The sequence below is a fragment of the Dendrobates tinctorius genome, unplaced genomic scaffold (genome assembly GCF_039654945.1).
Source record: "Dendrobates tinctorius isolate UK_male_01 unplaced genomic scaffold, ASM3965494v1 ptg000058l, whole genome shotgun sequence".
Classification (NCBI taxonomy): domain Eukaryota; kingdom Metazoa; phylum Chordata; class Amphibia; order Anura; family Dendrobatidae; genus Dendrobates; species Dendrobates tinctorius.
The window spans coordinates 14,821,869-14,843,265 of NW_027361726.1; positions in this window are offsets into that span (position 1 = coordinate 14,821,869).

A 21,397-nucleotide genomic window follows, 5' to 3' on the forward strand; every position below is an offset into this window, starting at 1 on the left:
CTGAGCCTGCCTCATGCTGTATAGACATATATTTTGAATGTGTACGCTATCCATACATGTTATCCGGGGATACGGTACCCCTTCTAACCTTTGTGCAATGACGTGCAATCCATACTGGGCCTAACAACGTCTGAGCCTGCCTCATGCTGTATAGACATATATTTTGAATGTGTACGCTATCCATACATGTTATCCAGGGATACGGTACCCTTTCTAACCTTTGTGCAATGACGTGCAATCCATACTGGGCCTAACACCGTCTGAGCCTGCCTCATGCTGTATAGACATATATTTTGAATGTGTACGCTATCCATACATGTTATCCGGGGATACGGTACCCCTTCTAACCTTTGTGCAATGACGTGCAATCCATACTGGGCCTAACATCGTCTGAGCCTGCCTCATGCTGTATAGACATATATTTTGAATGTGTACGCTATCCATACATGTTATCTGGGGATACGGTACCCCTTCTAACCTTTGTGCAATGACGTGCAATCCATACTGGGCCTAACACCGTCTGAGCCTGCCTCATGCTGTATAGACATATATTTTGAATGTGTACGCTATCCATACATGTTATCCAGGGATACGGTACCCTTTCTAACCTTTGTGCAATCACGTGCAATCCATACTCGGCGTGAGAACGGCTGGCGAGCTGTTAAGCAAGCTACAGCACCTGTCCAGACAAGTACAGGGATTCCCTAGCGAGGAGACTTATTTGATTGTTTTCTATGTTGGGACAGCAATTTTTGGGGAGCACTATACTCTGTAGAATGATAGATGGGGCCCACCATACACTGGAACATTCCAAAGGTGGACATCAGACACTGGAGCAGCATTTACAGGGCCCATTTTACACTAGAGCATTAGAAATGGGGCCCATTATGTTTGGAGCATTATTTGGGCCCATAAGACAGTGGAGCATATACTGTAGCATTATGTGGAGCTCATCATATACTGTTTCAAACATTATATGGGACCAATGATTTTGTATGGAGAAATAGATGGGCCTCGTCATGAGATGTAAAAAGTGAGGTATTTTTCATTGTACTATACCGCTATTTCTCTGCCGTATCGGAGCATGATGAGTTGTGGTATGTGTTAAAGGGGCGCTCTTTCGCCCAGGGCACATGAAAACCTGCAGCCAGCCCTCCCCCCCCCCACAAATTTAGCCAAATAACCCCCATTTTTCAGTGCGTAACTTGTATTATGAAGTTAATTAAGGTTGACAAGCTTAAGTAAGAAGAATTGATGCTTTTGGCATTCAAATGGGCACTGTAGGTGTGTTTCCTGTCCTCCTCTCACTGCCGACTTTTATTCCCCATTGACTTACATTGGGTTTCGTGTTTCGGGACGACCCCGACTTTTCCCTATAATCGGACGATCTTGCTCGACCCGACTTTTGGAAAAGTCGGGTTTCACGAAACGAAACGCGACCCTAAAAAAGCAAAAGTCGCTCAACTCTAGTTATAACAATAAGTATAAAATGGTTCAAAATTGTGCCCATATTTATACAAAATTAGATGAAATAGAATATATCGCCAGAGATCCTGACAGCAGGATGGGCTCACACAATAACCAGATATTGTACAGTTGTGCTCAAAAGTTTACATACCCTGGCAGAATTTTTGCTTTCTTGGCCTTTTTTTTCAAAGAATATGAATGATAACACCAAAAGTTTTCTCCACTCATGGTTAGTGGTTGGATGAAGCCATTTATTGTCAAACTACTGTGTTTTCTCTTTTTAAATCATAATGACAACCCAAAACATCCAAATGACCCTGATAAAAACTTCAAAAGTTCACATTCCCTGGTGATTTTGTCCTGATAACATGCATAGAAGTTGACACAAATGGGTTTGAATGGCTACTAAAGGTAATATCCTCACCTGTAACCTGTTTGCTTGTAATCAGTGTGTGCATAAAAACTGAGTGAGTTTCTGGGATCCAGACAGACTCTTGCATCTTTCATCCAGCCACTGACATTTCTGAATTGTGAGTCATAGGGAAAGCAAAAGAATTGTCAACCAATCTACAGGAAAAGGTAGGTGAACTGTATAATACAGGAAAGTGATACAAAAAGATAATTAAGGAATTCATAATGCCAGTCAGCAGCATTCAAATTGTGATTAACAAATGGAAAATCAGGGGCTCTGTAAAAACAAAACCATGATCAGGTAGCCCAACAAAAATGTCATCCACAATGCCAGGAAAATTGTTCGGTATGCAAAGAAAAACACGCATATAACATCAGCTGAAATACTGGACTCTCTGAAAACTAGTGGTGTGGCTGTTTCAAGATGCACAATAAGGAAGCACTTGAAGAAACATGGGCTGGGCAGAAGAAAGCCATTACTGCACAAATACCACAAAGTATCTCGCCTACAGTATGCAAAACAGCACAGAGACAAGCCTCAAAACTTCTGGAACAAGGTAATTTGGAGTGATGAGACCAAAATTTAATTTTTTGACCACAACCATAAATGTTGCACTTGGAGAGAAGTCAACAAGGTCTATGATGAAAGGAACACCATTCTTACTGTAAAGAATGGAGGTGGATAGCTGATATTTTGGAGATGTGTGAGCTACAAAGGCACAGGAAACTTGGTCAAAGTTGAAGGAAAGATGAATGCAGCTCATTAATAGCAAATACTGGAGGCAAATTTGCAATCATCAACCCGGAAGCTGAGCATGCAACGTACTTGAACGTTCCAACATGACAACAATCCAAAACACAAGGCCAAGTCGACCTGTCATTGGCTACAGCAGAAATGATGGTTCTAGAGTGGCCATCTCAGTCTTCTGGCCTCAATATCATTGAGCCACTCTGGGGAGATCTGAAGTGTGCAGTTCATGCTAGACAGCCCAGGAACTTACAGGATCTGGAGGCTTTTTGCCAATAAGAGTGGGCAGCTTTCCATCTGAGAAAATAAAGAACCTCATCCACAACTACCACATAAGACTTCAAGCTGTAATTGATGTTAGAGAGGGCAATACACGGTACTAAGAAATGGGGTATGTGAACTTTTGATCAGGTTTATTTGGATGTTTTGGGCTGTCATTATGATTTAAAAAGAGAAAACACAGTAGACTGACAAAAATGGCTTCACCCAACCACTAACCATGAGTGGAGAAAGTTTTGCTGTTGTCATTCATATTCTCTGAAAATGAGCAAGAAAGCAAAAATTCTGCTGGGGTATGTAAACTTTTGAGCACAACTGTAAATAAAGGGCAGTAGTATAGTAGTTATATTTTTGTATATATGAGCATTATTATAGTAGTTATTTTCTTGCACATAGGAGCAGTATTATAGTAGTTATATTCTTGTACATCGGGCAGGATTATAGTAGTTATATTCTTATACATAGGGGGCAGTATTATAGTAGTTAGATTCTTGTACATAGGAGCAATATTATAGTAGTTATATTCTTGTACATAAGGGTAGTATTATAGTAGTTATATTCTTGTACATAGGGGCAGTATTATAGTAGCTATATTCTTGTACATAGGGGCAGTATTATAGTAGTTATATTCTTGTACATAGGGGCAGTATTATAGTAGTTATATTCTTGTACTTAGGGGGCAGTATTATAGTAGTTATATTCTTGTACATAGGGAACAGTATTATAGTAGTTATATTCTTATACATAGGGGGCAGCATTATAGTAGTTATATTCTTGTACATAGGAGCAGTATTATAGCAGTTATATTCTTGTACATACAGTCATGGCCAAAAGTTTTGAGAATGACACAAATATTAATTTTTACAAAGTCTACTGCTTCATTTTTTCTAATGGCAATTTGCATATTCTCCAGAATGTTCTAAAGAGTGATCAGCTTAACAGCAATTACTTGCAAAGTCAATATTTGCCTAGAAAATGAACTTTATCCCCCAAAACACATTTCAACATCATTGCAGCCCTGCCTTAAAAGGACCAGCTAACATCATTTCAGTGATTGCTCCATTAACACAGGTGTGGGTGTTGATGAGGACAGGGATGGAGATCAATCTGTCATGATTAAGTAAGAATGACACCACTGGACACTTTAAAAGGAGGCTGGTGCTTGGCATCATTGTTTCTCTTCTGTTAACCATGGTTATCTCGAAAGAAACACGTGCAGTCATCATTGCACTGCACAAAAATGGCCTAACAGGGAAGAGTATTGCAGCTAGAAAGATTGCACCTCAGTCAACAATCTATCGCATCATCAAGAACTTCAAGGAGAGAGGTTCACTTGTTGCCAAAAAGGCTCCAGGGCGCCCAAGAAAGACCAGCAAGCACCAGGACCGTCTCTTAAAAGTGTTTCAGCTGCGGGATCGGGCTACCAGCAGTGCAGAGCTTGCTCAGGAATGGCAGCAGGCAGGTGTGAGTGCATCTGCACACACTGTGAGGCAGAGACTCTTGGAGCAAGGCCTGGTCTCAAGGAGGGCAGCAAAGAAGCCACTTCTCTCCAGAAAAAACATCATGGACAGACTGATATTCTGCAAGAGGTACAGGGAGTGGACTGCTGAGGACTGGGGTAAAGTCATTTTCTCTGATGAATCCCCTTTTCGATTGTTTGGGACATCTGGAAAATTGCTTATTCGGAGAAGACCAGGTGAGCGCTACCACCAGTCTTGTCTCATGCCAACTGTCAAGCATCCTGAAACCATTCATGTGTGGGGTTGCTTCTCAGCCAAGGGAATGGGCTCTCTCTCAGTCTTGCCTAAAAACACAGACATGAATAAAGAATGGTACCAGAATGTCCTCCAAGAGCAACTTCTCCCAACCGTCCAAGAGCAGTTTGGTGATCAACAATGCCTTTTTCAACATGATGGAGCACCTTGCCATAAAGCAAAGGTGATAACTAAATGGCTCAGGGAACAAAACATAGAGATTTTGGGACCATGGCCTGGAAACTCCCCAGATCTTAATCCCATTGAGAACTTGTGGTCAATCATCAAGAGACGGGTGGACAAACAAAAACCTTCAAATTCAGACAAAATAAAAGCATTGATTTTGCAAGAATGGACTGCTATCAGTCAGGATTTGATCCAGAAGTTGATTGAGAGCATGCCAGGGAGAATTGCTGAGGTCCTGAAGAAGAAGGGTCAACAATGCAAATATTGACTTGCTGCATTAACTCATTCTAACTGTCAATATAACCTTTTGCTACTCATAATATGATTGCAATTATATTTCTGTATGTGATAAAAACATCTGACAAACACACATAAAAACCAGAGGCCAGCAGATCATGTGAAAATATAATATTTGTGTCATTCTCAAAACTTTTGGCCATGACTGTAGTGGCAGTATTATAGTAGTTATATTCTTGTATGTAGGGGACAGTATTATAGTAGTTATATTCTTGTACATAGGGGCAGTATTATAGTATTTATATTCTTGTATATAGTGACAATGTTATGGTTTGCGGAACGCACTAAGTAAAATATGATATTAAAGTGCATTGGCAACCCGGGGTCCACCGTGCAGAGATGGAAAACTGCAGCTAGTGTGAACAATGGTGAACAGGAGGGTAGCACTAAGGCAACCTAAGCACACCGTTTTAACCATCACACTGTATTCTAATAAGCACGCTCTGTTACGGCACAGAGCGATAGGCAAATAACTGAACTAAAAGTGCTGTACCCTGTTAAATGTCACAGGGCACCGCTTGTATGGCGCTAGTGAGGTTTCTATGGCTCAGCCCCTAGAGCGCTGGGGTTAGAGTCTGAACAGACCCACAATGCGCACGACGTCGTATAAGCGACGCCACTACTTGAAGCTGACGCTAGGCACTGACACTGCCTCCTACCTGCACTAGCTGGCAGGGCTGAGCAATTCATGCATTCCAAGGGTAGGGGTTTCATAATGAGTCAGTCACCAGAGACAAGCATACATGCATACAACACACACCACATGGTCTATGCTAGCGCATGGCCGTGCGGCTGTGAGATCTCTTTATAGATCCAAGTCTGCCAGGACCTTGCTAGTGGACCAATCCGGGCTCACTTGAGAACCGGAGCAGCTGACCGCCGACCACTATTGAGAGGTTGCCACCTCACGAGCATGCTCAGTAGGGCGAAACCCGGACTTAGTCTCATAAACGACTGTTTGCTGCTGTTTGCTATTGATTGCTATAGCTGAACCTGGAAAGGCATCAGTAGCAGTCCATCGCACAGCACGGGTCTGAGCAATACGCTGAGACTGACGTCTCTGCAGAGCAGGGTCCACTGTGGCCGAGACAGAATGGGGGACCGCAGGAGAAGACACGGCTTGGGATCCATCCTATGCAGAGGAAGAATCCTGTCGCCTAACAGACAGTATTATAGTAGTCATATTCTTGTACATAGGGGCAGTATTATAGTAGTTATATTCTTGCACATAGGAGAGTTATAGTAGTTATATTCTTGTATATAGGAGCAGTATTATAGTAGTTATATTCTTGTATATAAGAGCAGTATTATAGCAGTTATATTCTTGTACATAGGGGGCAGTATTATAGTAGTTATCTTCTTGTGCATAGGAGCAGTATTATAGTAGTTATATTCTTGTACATAGGGGCAGTATTATAGTAGTTATATTCTTGTACATACGGACAGTATTGTAGTAGTTATATTCTTGTACATTTGGGCAGCATTATAGTGGAGGGACACTCGGGTTCTCATGTAATATTTAATGGTGGTAATGATCAGGTACATGGTCCCCCTGTCGATGTTACCGTCAGTGGATGGGACACCATAGATAATGTCAGGGTAATTCAGGGACAGCAGTCTGGGGATTTTCAGCTTGGTCGATACTTCCGCCCATATTTCCCTACCTCCCCAGCAATCACAAATAAAATGCTCCATGATTTCCTCCTGCTGACAACCAAGGGGACAGTTCCGATCCGAAACACTTAAATATTTTAAGTGCCCCCTCACAAAGAGCTTCCCATGTAGCGACAGCCAAGCAATGTCAAAAAACTTTGCTGGAAGTCGCCTCCCGTTGAGGAATCGGAGACTGTCCTGAAGGGTCCTGGTGGCACAATCTCTTAGGGCCAGTGGAGAGTAGAAGAAAGTCCTACATACACGAGCACACAGATCTTTCCTCATATTACTCTCAATGTAGGACTTCTCCAGTCCCCACTTCCTGACACACTTCAGACCATATTCCAGATACTGGGGAAGGTGGTCACCCGTCCATCTCCTCCTCTTGAGACTGCCGCCTCGCACCCAAGATTCTGCAAAAGGCAATATCCAATACCTGATATATTCACCCACAGGGAGCTACTGTTTGAATCCATGATCCCAAAATTTACTTTCAGAAACAAGGAGTCAAAGAAAACCCTTGGATTTAACATATCCAGCCCGTCCTCACTCCGCCGTAGGTACGTTATACCCCTCTTTATCAGGTTCATCCTGTTCCCCCCAAAGAGCTGGAAGAATAGGCTGAGAAGCCTCGCCGAGAAGGATTCTAGCAAAGGAAAAACGACAGAGACATAAAAGAAGACGGGGACCCGGTAAGTCTTCAACATAGCAACCCTTTCTCTGTAAGTCAACCTCCAGTTTTTCCACCGCTGAACCTTTGCATTTCCGGTCTCCAATTTTCCCTACCAATTTAGGCTGGCATTATCTTCCCTCCCGAATTTAACCCCCAAGATCTTAATATGGATGGAGGCCTTAACAAACTGCGGCAGATCAAAGTCTGGGTCAGATTGCAATGTCCACAGAGCTTGTCTCTTCTCAAGGTTGACCAGAGACCCGGAGGCCCCTGAGTAACTTCTGATGGCCGCAGACAACATCTGCACCTCATGAGGATTAGATATCACCAGCGTCCCATCATCCGCATAGGAAACCACTTTCAGAGGCAAGCAGTGGGGACTGGCACCCCCCAAAAGTTACATTCCTGCAGTGACCTCAAAAACGGGTCTATGGCAAAAACATACAGGAGTGGACTCAGAGGGCAGCCCTGTTTCACCCCCGCCTCAACACCAAAAGTGCCACCCTGCCAACCATTAATCAAAGGAAAGCTCACCGCCTCTCTGTACAAAGTCTTCAGCCAATCCACAATTGTCCTGGAATACCGTACTTTGACAAAGTGGCCCACAGATAATCATGATCACCTCTGTCAAAGGCTTTAGCCTGGTCCAGACTGACAACATATCTCCCACAATGCAGAGCTTTACATCTCTCAAACATCTCCCGTATCGAGATGACTGCTCCAGAGATGTTCCGCCCTTTTACCGTGCCAAACTGAGAGCCTACCAACAGTGCCGGGGACAAACAGACTAACCTAGAAAACAGGATCTTTGCCAGAATCTTCCTGTCAACATTCAAGAGGGCAATCGGCCTCCGGTTCTTCATGTCGCTCGGCTCCTTACCTTTAGACAGCAGAATTAATGAGGACACTCTCATGGATGGAGGCATCAGGTGATTTTCTAGACAATTTTTGTAAACATCCACAAGAATTGGAGCCAGGAGGTCTCTGAATTTCTTATAAAATTCTGCTGTTATACCATCCGGACCTGGTGCCTTCTTCAGATGTAACTTATCAATGGCCTCCTTAACCTCCTCCACCGTTAATTCTGCTGTCAAAGGACAAAAGTCCAGATCATTAGTATCAGGCGTTGGAGTTGCCGCCAAGAATTTATTCCTTTTATGTTTATCCAAAGTCTTCCTCTGAAACAAGTCAGTATAATAAGATTTCACAACCCCCAGGATACCCTCCCGAGATTCCTGCAATAGACCCTGGGAGTCAATGAGACCTGCGACCGAATTATTGGCCACCTGCTCCCGGCAATTCTCAAAGGGATCAGGTGCCCCTAAGACCCCATAATCCCGTTTGAGAACCAAGGAGGTATACCTGCTGTACTGATACTGCCTTATCTCAGATTTCAGCCGGTCGATCTTCTCTTTGTTACCCCCGCCCTCAGATTAGAGTGACTCCAATTCTTTGCGCAGCCTTAGGTACTGGCTATACTTACTCCTGCCTTTCTTAACTGACAGTCTCTTCAAGAGGTATCTCATATCATCCTTGACGTCCTCCCACCAGTCGGCCATGTTGTCATAGAAGTCCACTCTCTGTAGATGACCCTGCAAAAGGGAGTGGACACAACTCTGGACAGAGACATCATGGAGGAGGCTGGAATTGAGTCTCCATAACCCCCTACCAACATCAGCTCGCTTAGCAGCCCCCAGGCAGAAATATAGGGCAAGATGGTCTGAGTATGGGACGACTCTCTCACTCATGGCACCAATGAATTCCATGGGACTTACAAAAGCCAGATCTATTCTACTGCCTCTAATGGAGCAGGAATAGATAAATTTTGGCTTTCGACCTCCCCGTTTAAAGACGTCACCTAATCCGGCCTGCAGGACTATGTTATTCAAGATCCTACCATCCCTCATCACGGTTCTACCTGAGGAGCTGTCACCTGATGTCAGTATGGCATTAAAGTCCCCCGCCATTATCACTGGAAGAGAGGTGAACAGATAAGGCTTGACATCATTAAATAACTGTATCCTGTCAGTCACCGTCTGTGGCCCATAGATGTTAATAAGCTGGAGTCGCCTTCCATGGACAGTGACTTCCAGGACCAGACACCTTCCCATAACCACCTCCATCATCCTATGTACTGTCACATCCCTGGTGTTAAATAGGATGGCGAACCCGGCATACGGCTCCACAGCCAGTGACCAAAAAGAGAGACCAGACCGCCATTCCCTCTCAGCCTCCCTCATAAGCCCCTGAGTCGTCAGCTGCGTCTCCTGCAGAAAGATGACATCTGCGTCCAGGTATCGGATATGGTCATAGACAGCGTACCTCGTCCTCCTCACCTTAATGCTGTTCACATAACTGGATGTTATTTTTAATGAGAAATCCGCCATCACAATTCCACAACAGAGGAGCAGAGATGTAAAAGCCGTCATCATAAGTCTGGGTCACAGATGTTCTGACTACCACCAGTCTCCATGTCAGACTGTATCTGAGTGTCAGCAGGTATGGGCTTCCATTTCGTAGGGGGATGGTCCGCTACATCCCTGTCATACTCAGTCTCTATTCTTTTTATCTCTTCCTCCAAGTTCCCAAGACTTTTTTCCTGCCACCCTGGCTAGTGACTTACTCCTCCTCAGGTTTACGGGAGGTCTTGCCCTTTTTTTTCCTTTTTACCTGATTACAGCCACTTTCTTCAGCTAGAGATGGTGATACTGAAGCAGAGGCTGATTGTGGCTGCTGGACCTGAGGGACGACCTCCATGCTCCCCTCTGTACCCTCTGTGCAAAGCTGCTCTGATGTTACCCGAGCGGACCCCTGGTGGACCTCTGACCTGGTCAGTACTGTCCCTGACATTAAAGCCTCCTCCTCCTGAGCCTCTGTCCATGTCACTAACTCCTCATCAAGAAGGAACTTGCATATATTGTGCCAGGCATCTGGACAGTCCCTGTGAGGGTGGCTGACCTCCCCACAGAGGTTGCACTTGATGTTCTGGCAATCTGCTGCTAAGTGGCCGACTTCCCCGCACAGGCTGCACTTTACCACGGTACAGGTGTTTGCCAGGTGACCCACTTTACCACACTTAAAACACTTTCGTGGCTGCCCAGGGTAAAAGCAAACTCCCTTCTCCCTCCCGATATAGAAGGAGTTGGGTAAGTGAGCCGTGATGTTGTTGTGCTGGCGCAGTTTCACCAGCACCTTCCATCCACCGGTCCATATACCGTCCTCATCCCTGTTTTTGGTGAGGTCTGAGACAAGGTCACAATGCCTCCGGAGCCACACCACAATGTCCTGCGGGGGAACAGCCTCATTCCAAAAGATGATATTAACCGTGGCGGTATCCGGCTTAGATATTGGAATGAAGCTGAACTTATTCCAGCCATCAGCGTCCCTGAACTTGGAGGAAATTGGCCCAGAAACTATCCAGATCAGACATGAACTTAAAGCTGATATCATAGCCCTGTCTGTCTGGCAGATTGATGACTGCCAAGATATTAACCAGCGCAAACCCCATCTGGCGGCACAGGAGCGCCCTGACCACCAGCCCCCTGTCTGGCAGGTCCTCCTTGGCACCTCTGTGCCTGAACCGCACTACATTCCTTCTTTTGAATGCCTGCCCGGTGTAATTGGCACTGGAGGTAAAGGACGGAGCGCCAGGGCTCCAAACATTACTGGGAGGGACCTGTGGGGCCACACTGGGCTGACTGACAGGGCGAGGGTCTGCAGCGGAGGGGCCTGTTGCACCTTGTGTGCTGGAAACCAAAGGGTGAAATTACAGACATTTTGCATATTATCATCATCATCAATCTCAATAGCGTCATCAGGATGCGCAATGTCCACCACAGACTCTGTACCCCCTTCAGCCCCAACCCCACATGAACAGTATTAATATCCCCAGAATTAGTGCCCTCCTGGACACCACCAGTAGATGCATTCTCATGTCCACTGTCCTGCTGTTGTGCTGGGTATGCTGGGACTTGTGGTACCGCTGGGATCTGAGCCTCTTGCTCCTGCTTGGGGGTCTGCCGCAGGTAGTTGCGGCTGCTGGTGCACTATCTGACCCTCCTTAAAACAGAAGCTAGTGGGCTGCAGCACTGGCCGTACCTGCTGCCGGGTCCCCCCTGGGACAATGTCTGTGCAGGAACCAGCAGAGTCCTGCGCATAGGACCTAAACCGCTCCTGGTTCCTATATGTCTCTGCCAGGGGCCCCATCCTCGACAGCACACAGTCTATGTCCCACACCACAGTCGCCAGCTCTACCCCCAGTGCGTTCAGTCTCTGGTCATATACAGAGTGATCCCCAGGATTAACAGCCTTCACCTTGTAAATGCAGTCAATTTCCATTTGCAGAAGATTCCTCTGCTGCTGCAACTCACCAATCCTCCTGACCAGTCCTGGTATCTCCTCTGCCAGCTGTAGCTCCGGGGCACGCGGCGGCTCCTTCTGTGGTATTGTTTTAGGGGATGACACCTTGGTTTTTAATATCGCTGGTTTTGTGGCTCCAGCCTCCGCAACACTTTTACCGCTGCCACCAGCCTGCAATCTCGTGCGTCCAGAGCTCGCCATGCTGGTCACCACATGTCTCAGCTGAAGGTTCTCCTGGAGTGTTTGCTTCTCCAGAGATGTCCATCTCTGTCTGCCTGGAGTGAGCTGCACACCTGAATCTGGTGATGGACTCTGCCTCACCTTCTGTGCAGCCACCTGCCCTCCAGCACTCAGGTTCTCAGCAGAAGATGCCTTCTGGGATTTCCTTCCAGACTCTGGACACTGTTTGCCTTGACCGGCCGACTGTTTAACTGCAACACCCTTGCACACAAACAAAGCTTTCTCCTGTTTCTTTCCCGTACTGAGCTTCAACGCATGATCTTTCTCCATGCTGCTGGGACTTCCATTCTGAGGTTTATTTTCCCCAGAGGCAACTCTAGGATTTCCATCCACATGAGAAGGTTGGGAGTTTCCTCCCAGTGTAGGCCTGGAAGCCTGGGCCTTGCTTGGGGAGCTTCCCCGCCCAGGGTGGCCCCTCCCTGGGCTTGCTCCAGACATGAGGGGAACTGGGTCGCCCTCACACCCAGGGCAGCGGGGGAACCCGGTACCGGGCCGGTGTCAGGGGGATGTGTCACAGCAGCAGTGACCCGGTCCGTGGCCCTGGGCGCCCAATATCAATGGCGGTGATGTTAATGGTGTTAAAGTTTATTTGAATAGTCGTGATGCCAAACGTGGTGTTTCGCAAGGGAGATGGTAAGCCAACGCTGCATGCAGATCCGCTGGGACTGATGGTGTGGTGCAGCAAAGATGGTGTAGCTCCCCACAGGTGGAGCTGTAGTCCCAGGGCAGTGTAGGTGCAATGGATGAGGAGAGGCGCAGAATGGTATAGATGCTGGTACCCAGATGTAGCGGTGCTTAAGGTATTAATGGCGAATGAATGGAGGACACCAGGGCTTGCAGTATCCCTCTGGGGTAGAGACTCAATCAACCTCCCGGGCAAGTCAGGGTTCTCCTCTCCAACACTCCGCCAACATGTGCCTTTCCTGAACGACTCCTCTATTGCGCCTTTAGTGTGAAGAGCTCCAGTACCGTGGTTACTCTGAAGTTCCTCCTGTCAGATGTTCCTAACAACTCTACTTGTATGACAGACAGCTGTAGCCTCTATCGGGGACTCCTCTCAGAGACCTGGCTCGCTAATCGGTTGCTGTTGTGTCCCAAGTCTTGGATGGGAGTAGTGCATTTACAGCCAACTACTCCACTGGTGTCTGCTGCAGAACCATAAGTGTGCATACAACCTCGGGGACCGGGCCCCGGCCTTGCGCTGAGAACCTATAGGCAGGGTTTCTCTTCCAACCCACAACTCCTCTCTGTTCTCCTACTCCTTCGTTCCGCGCTGTTCCTTCTCTTTCTTATGGAAGCTTAGGTTGCAGGTCTATGTCTTTCTCCTTCTCTTCTCTTTCCTGTGCCAGCTGGCTCAGATCTCTGAGGCAGCTGCAGCACTCTTTCTAAACCGAACTCAAACTAAACTCAAAACTAACTTCAGAACTGAACTCCTTCTCGCCTGACCTCCTGTCAGACTGACCTCCTTCTCTGGGACTCACCCCAGACTGACATACAATCCTAAACTTTCCCTCTCTTTTATACTAACTCCACCCACCTCCCAGCACATCTCGTGTTACGAAGCAGGGTTCCACGAAGGGTGCTCTGCTACCCCCAGCCTGAAGCTGCTAGGTGGACCTACTGAACTATCCTGTGTGTGGGATGCAGATGTTGGAGTGTGGAAAGGAGTTCCCAATTTACCTAGGCGGAGGGGCACTACACCTTAGGAGAAGGTGCAGTACCTCTGTGGCGACTGAGCCTCAGGGGAGCCACAGAACCACAGACACACAACCTCACAGCGAGGAGGCAGTATTATAGTAGTTATATTCTTCTACCTAATGACAGTATTATAGTAGTTATATTCTTGTACATAGGAGCAGTATTGTAGTAGATATATTCTTGCACATAGGGGTTAGTATTATAGTAGTTATATTCTTGTACATAGGGGACAGTTTTATGTTAGCTATGTTCGTGTACATAGGAGCAATATTACAGTAGTTATATTCTTGTACAGAGGGGCAGTATTATAGTAGTCATATTCTTATTCATAGGGGCAGTATTATAGTAGTTATATCCTTGTACATGGGGCAGTATTATTGTAGCTATTTTATTTTACATAGGAACAATATTATAGTAGCTATATTCTTATACATAGGGGCAGTACTATAGTAGTCATATTCATTTGCATAGCAGCAGTATTATAGTAGTTATATTCTTGTATATAGGAGCAGTATTATAGTAGTTATATTCTTGTACATAGGGGCAGTATTATAGTAGTTATATTCTTGTATATAGGAGCAGTATTATAGTAGTTATATTCTTGTACATAGGGGACAGTATTATAGTAGTTATATGCTTGTACATAGCAGCAGTATTATAGTAGTTATATTCTTGTATATAGGAGCAGTATTTTATTGGTTAAATACTTGTACATAAGAGTAGTGTTATAGTAGTTATATTCTTGAGCAGTATTAAAGTAGTTATATTCTTGTACATAGGAGCAGTATTATAGTAGTTATATTCTTGTAAATAGGGGAAGTATTATAGTAATTATATTCCTGTACATAGGGGCAGTATTATAGTAGTTATATTCTTGTACATAGGAGCAGTATTATAGTAGTTATATTTTTGTACATAGGAGCAGTATTATAGTAGTTATAGTCTTGTACATAGTGGCAGTATTGTAGTAGTTATACCCTTGTACATAGGGGACAGTATTACAGTAGTTATATTCTTGTACATAGGAGCAGTATTATAGTAGTTATATTCCTGTACATAAGGGCAGTATTATAGTAGTTATATTCTTCTACATAGGGGCAGTATTATAGTATTCATATTCATGTGCATAGCAGCAGTATTATAGTAGTTATACTCTTTTGCCATTTTAAAAGTTGTAGTTAGAAGCTTTTAGTTCTTGGTGAAAGTAAGACAAGACATTCCTTATAGAGCCAAAAATGCAGGCTTACTAGTAGAGTTAGGCTACTTTCACACTTGCGTTTTGTTTGTCCTCACCCAAAAAAAATCTAGATAACAATCTTGTCTGTAATTGTTGCGGACACCTGCCGGGCTCTCTGGAATGTTCTTTGCCCAGAATTTATGCCCCTGCCCACCGCTGAAAAGTGGATGGAAATTGCTGACAAATTCTGGACAGTCTGCAATTTTCCCAACTGTTTGAGAGCTGTTGATGGTAAACACATACAGATCATCAAACCCAAAATAACTGGATCTGAGTACTATAATTAGAAAAAGTACTTTTCAATAGTACTCATGGCCATTGCGGATGCCGGATGTATGTTTGTAGCAGTGGACATTGGAGCATTTGGCCGTGGTAATGACTCACAGGCTTTTAAAAACTTCAGACATGGGCCGGAGGTTGTATGGCAACCAATTTAATTTCCCTATGCCACGGCCTCTTCCCCACACCGAAGCTCCACCACTGCCCTTTGTAATAGTTGGGGATGAGGCTTTTCAAATGTGCGCAAACCTACTGAAACCCTACTCCAGCCATGACTTGGACCACACCAAAAAAATCTTTAATTACAGGCTGACCAGGGCCAGAAGAACTGTAGAGTGTGCTTTTGGGAATCTTGTCTCCAGATGGCGAATTCTCAGCACAGCCATTAATCTTAAACTTGAAACAGTGGATGAGGTGGTGAAGGAGTGTATGGTTCTACATAATTTTGTGATGGCTAAAGAGCACCCGACCTTTGAACTCGATGATGCTGCTCCTAAACCATTGCCTGAATTCACTCAGCACCCTCTCAGGTCATCCGTTGAAGTTGGCCAAATGAGGGACCAATTTGCGGCCTACTTTATCTCTGATGTAGGACGGGTGCACTGGTAAGATGAAATGGTGTAAAATTGTTTTCGTTTGTGTATGTTAATAAAAAACCTGTTTTGATACCAGTACCGAGTGCACTATGTTTTTTACACTCCAATAAAATAAAAAACTTCCCATGTATACCTGTGAATTCATGATGTTCTCACACCTGGGCAGGTAAATACACATATGAGTTAAACTGCAGCATCGCTAGTCTGCGTGAAATATATTGATACGTAAGCAATGCTGCAGGTTAAATATGATATGTGTATTAACCAGGCCATGATTGATAAATAGTTATGATTAGAGTTGAGCGACTTTGGTAGGAGCGGGTTTCATGAAACCAAATTCGTTTCAAATGAAACTGTTCCGACTAGTAGAAAAAAAGTCGGAGTTTCATTCAAAACCCGACCCCAATGCCAGTCAATGGGGAATAAAAGTCTGCATTGAGTGGATGAATGTAATCCGCTCAATGCCGACTTTTATTTCCCATTAACTAACATTGTGGTAGGGTTTCAAACAAAACTCAACTTTTTTTTGCCCGAGTTTCACCAGTTTGTGTTTCATGAAACCAGATCCAAGTCGGTCAACTCTAGTTAGTATACTAGGCCTTGGTATTTAACATATGACGTGTATTTTACCCATCTGTGGATTCAACACACACATAATAAGAGTATGTAGTTAATTACAAGGTATATCAATAATCGCCCTTGCCTAGTATCACAATAAGTGAAATGAGGATAGTAAACACAGCCAATCCTCAAAACACTTTTTATGACACCTTGCAAAGTTAAAGGCGCATTGTGTGTATGGCGCAGTGTCTGTAGGCGGCGCGAAAAATCATTAATCAAACTTTGTTATGGTGAACCAGAAATTTAAATTTATTTTTAACCAAAAAAATTATAAAAAACTTTATTTTTTTCTGCGTTTTGGGTCAGATGGTTGGAAGTTGGGGGTGTGCAGTGAAGATGTACAGCTTATAGTCGATGAAGGTGTTCTAGGGGAAGGGGCAACAAAACTTGTGGGGGAAGAGAGTCCAGTTATGGGAATGGAACTAGACACACTAGGAGGAGAGGACAGTGTGTCCTAACTGTTTGTCTCCTGGCCTGCCTGGACATATTTGGGCCCAATGCCCGCCTTGGTTTTTGGCACCGCCTGGAACTTGGGTCAAATAAGGAATGTGGGTCCGTCTGCTGCTGTGGCTGCTGCTGTGCCTGCTGCTGTGGCTGCTGTTGTGGCTGCTGCTGATGCTCTGTGGTGGCGGTGGCAGTGCTCGTCCTTGCAGGAGGACTGGTGGTGGCAGTGACGGTCCAGGTTTGCGGAGTGGTGGTGGCAGGGCTAGTATATGTTGTAGTGTTAGCAGCAGGGCTGTTCCACGTTTGATGAGTGGTTACTGTGGCTGTGCTCCAAGCATGCATGGGGGTGGCAGTGGTGCTCCAGACAGGATCAGCGCTTGCCATGGTGGTGTCAGTGAAGTGACCAGCAGCACTCAGACTTGTGGTGGTGTAATGGTGGGTGTCCTGGCTTTGAATAGAGGTGTCCATGCAGTGGTATGCAGCACAAGTCAGTAGTGAGGTGAAGCGAGTCAATGGTGGCACAGTTGGAAATATCCCCTCTGACTGCTGCCCGTACCAATTATGCTGCATAGCCTGCAAGAAAGCATTGTTACAGGCCTGCAGCACACTCAGCTGTTGCTCAGGACTAAGGTGTTCTGCCATGCCCTTTTCAATCTTACTAAAAAAATGGTGCACTGATCTGTTGAGGTTGGCCTCCAGATGGTCAAGGCGCTGTTCGACAGAATGGAAGCGGTGTTCCATGTGGTTAAAACCACGTTCCATGAGTGAAAAACCGCTTTCCACTCTGTCTGACAGCGACTTGAGGCTGGCATTAAAGGCCTCGCTCAAGTGCATAAACTCAGGCAAGACATTCCTGTCCAAGGCCCTCTGCCGCTGGCGGGTAGTACCCACATAACCAGTGGCAGAGACCCGGGACAGGGGAACACCTGATAGACCAGCTTCCTGATCACCAGCTGTTTGTGTGGCTGACCTGCAAGGTGTTTCCTGGCTGTCGGATGGCTGGGACGGGTCAGAGGACGTCCGATGAAGGACCGCTCCAGGGCTAGGTTGCAGAGTGCTGCTCCAGGTGCTGTGGAAGAAAGGAAAATCATTACTATCATGCCTTTACAAGAAGCATCAGCTGTGGATTAGAAAAACACAGATTAATAAAAATAAAAACCAAAAAATTATAATACTTACGATCTGGTGGCAAGGACCGGTCTTAGGAACTGCAACGCTTGATAATACCAGTATCTTGTTCTTGTTCTTGATGCAGAACCACTACGAACCTGGCCCTCAGCACGAACATCACTGTTGAAGCTGTCCTTGATCGAGCACAAACGTGTTCGGACTTTGTCCACTGTTGGAAAAACAAACAACATTTAACAATTGTGTATGATACACGACATATGCTATCACTAAACCCAACAGTGCCATCATGAACAAGAGTCAATGTGGCACAATACAGCAATACAATACCCAAAGCAGTCACTGTTGAGCCAGATGACACTGTTGGGTTTCCTGCTAGAATATATCTAGCATGAAACCCAACACTGCCATCAAGGACAATATGTTACGGCGGCGGAACACGCTTAAAAAAATATAAATAAGCGTGTTCGCCGCCTGGGGTCCACCGTGCGGCAGATGGAAAGACCGCTGATAACAGAGGCAGAGCACTATGGCGGTAGTGTGCACTGGGTATAACTGCACCCAATATGCACTGAGGCAAGCTCTGTTCACACACAGAGCTGCACGCACAGAATATACAATAACGTTGAGTCTTTTCTATGTCACAGACTGACAGCAACACAGATACGGTATTTAAGGTCACAGGAGTAGCCTTAAACCGCAGGACTACTCCGTCTAGACCTACCGTAACAAAAGATGCGGAACGTCGCAACTGCGAACGTCCAACAGACTGCAACCGCAGCATGGTGTGCACGGAGCCACAGAGGAGACACACCGCAAACTCGCTGGCGCGATGCAGGACGCTAGCTGCTGGAAAAGTATAGCTGGAGCGCGCTGACGCTAGTGCTGCTATTGGCGGCTGCCCAATTACTCACACAATCGTAATATCAGAGGAAAGGGGTTTCATAATAAGTCAGTCACCAGTCCAAGCATCACCATACATACAGCAGCAGTATGAAAATACTAGCGCATGGCATAGCGGCCATGCGCACTTTTTATAGCGTACGGGACCTGTCGGAAATCTCCAGAGCCCTGAGCATAACCAATCAAATCAGGAGCAGGACCTGAGCACCTGACTCCTGAACTCCAATGAGAGCTAGTCACGTGAGCATGCTCAGAAGCTGGGACAAAGGACTTAGCCTCTGGAGACAAATGTGTGGATCTGGATTCCCGCATAGGCATTATAGAACCCAGATTCCTAACTTTACCCCCCCTCCTAGGGCCCCCTCTTCCCTGAACCCTCCGGTCCACCAACCTGTGCCCGACAGAGGTACAGGTCTCAGACTCGTCAAAAGGTGAGCCTGATGTCCCGGTAGGTGAAACCGAAAAGCGGGACACACGGACGGTATCAGGAGAGGCCAGATCGCCAGGTCTCAGGAGGGATACCCGGGAGACAATGGGAGTTTTAGGAGATGGCCGCCGTGTAACGACGGGTGTAGCCACACTCCGTTCGGGAAGACTATCCCGAGCACATAGGGTGCATGCCCGAATAAATTTCTTTACGTCCCAAGCCCTGTGCGGCCACCAATATGCACCGGCCAAAGACTTCGTGGTCTGCATATAGCCACGATGGCGGTCCGCATTGGGCGCGTGTGCCCACGCGAGGACTTTAGGCCGCTGGCAATGAGGGACAAAGGTCTCGCTTACCGGCTCACAGTCAGAGCATTGCGGGAAACTGTCTTCCTGGGAAGCAGCTAGTAGGTGGTGACAACCGCATACAGGCTCTTGAACCGGACATGTCTCAGACATGGCGCGAGACACCTCCATGGGCTCGGGTGGCGTAACCTCTGGTTCAGACACCTCCAGAGGCTCAAAAAATTTGGGAGCCGGAGTACCTCTCCGTTTGGAGTGTGCTCGCTCCAAACCACGCTCCGAAAAACGGAGGTCAATCCGCGAGGAGATTGATATTAACTCCTCAAGATTGGTAGGAATTTCTCTCGTGGAGAGGGCATCCTTTACATGCTCCGCTAACCCCTTCCAGAACACAGGAATTAGAGCCTTGTCGGACCACTCCAACTCGACGCCAGTGTCCGAAAACGGACGGCGTATTGACTGACCGAGAGTGATCCTTGGGACAAGGCGAGCAATTGCAGAGAGGTATCATGTGCGACCCTTGTACCCAGAAAGACCTGCCTGATAGCAGTTAACAAATTAGCTGCGGTCCGGATATCCTGGTCACCACGCTCCCATAATGGCGTGGCCCATTCCAGCTCCTTGCCCGACAGTAGGGATATAATAAAGGCCGCCTTGGCCCGCTCTGTAGGGAATTGCGCAGCCAGCAGCTCCAGGTGAATCGAGCACTGGCTAATAAAACCTCTACAGAAGGCGCCATCCCCAGAATATTTTTCGGGTAACGGGAGACGGGTAACTGTCGGTACAAGGGCGGACATGGACATACGCCCAACTGCGTCCATAAGTGCTTGGACAGCAGCATCTGTGGCCTGCGAAGCTGCGAGAGCTCTCTCAAGGGTAGCAAGACGAGCCTCGAGCTGAAGCACAAGGTGTAACAGCTGCTGCTGGTCTGCCATCTTTAGCCAGACCCTGGCGCTAGTATTATGTTACGGCGGCGGAACACGCTTAAAAAAATATAAATAAGCTTGTTCGCCGTCCGGGGTCCACCGTGCGGCAGATGGAAAGACCACTGCTAACAGAGGCAGAGCACTATGGCGGTAGTGTGCACTGGGTATAACTGCACCCAATATGCACTGAGGCAAGCTCTGTTCACACACAGAGCTGCACGCACAGAATATACAATAACGCTGAGTCTGTTCTATGTCACAGACTGACAGCAACACAGATACGGTATTTAAGGTCACAGGAGTAGCCTTAAACCGCAGGACTACTCCGTCTAGACCTACCGTAACAAAAGATACGGAACGTCGCAACTGCGAACGTCCGACAGACTGCAACCGCAGCGCGGTGTGCACGGAGCCACAGAGGAGACACCGCAAACTCGCTGGCGCGATGCAGGACGCTAGCTTCTGGAAAAGTATAGCTGGAGCGCGCTGACGCTAGCGCTGCTATTGGCGGCTGCCCAATCACTCACACAATCGTAATATCAGAGGAAAGGGGTTTCATAATAAGTCAGTCACCAGTCCAAGCATCCATCACCATACATACAGCAGTAGTATGAAAATACTAGCGCATGGCATAGCGGCCATGCGCACGTTTTATAGCGTACGGGACCTGCCGAAAATCTCCAGAGCCCTGAGCATAACCAATCAAATCAGGAGCAGGACCTGAGCACCTGACTCCTGAACTCCAATGAGAGCTAGTCCCGTGAGCATG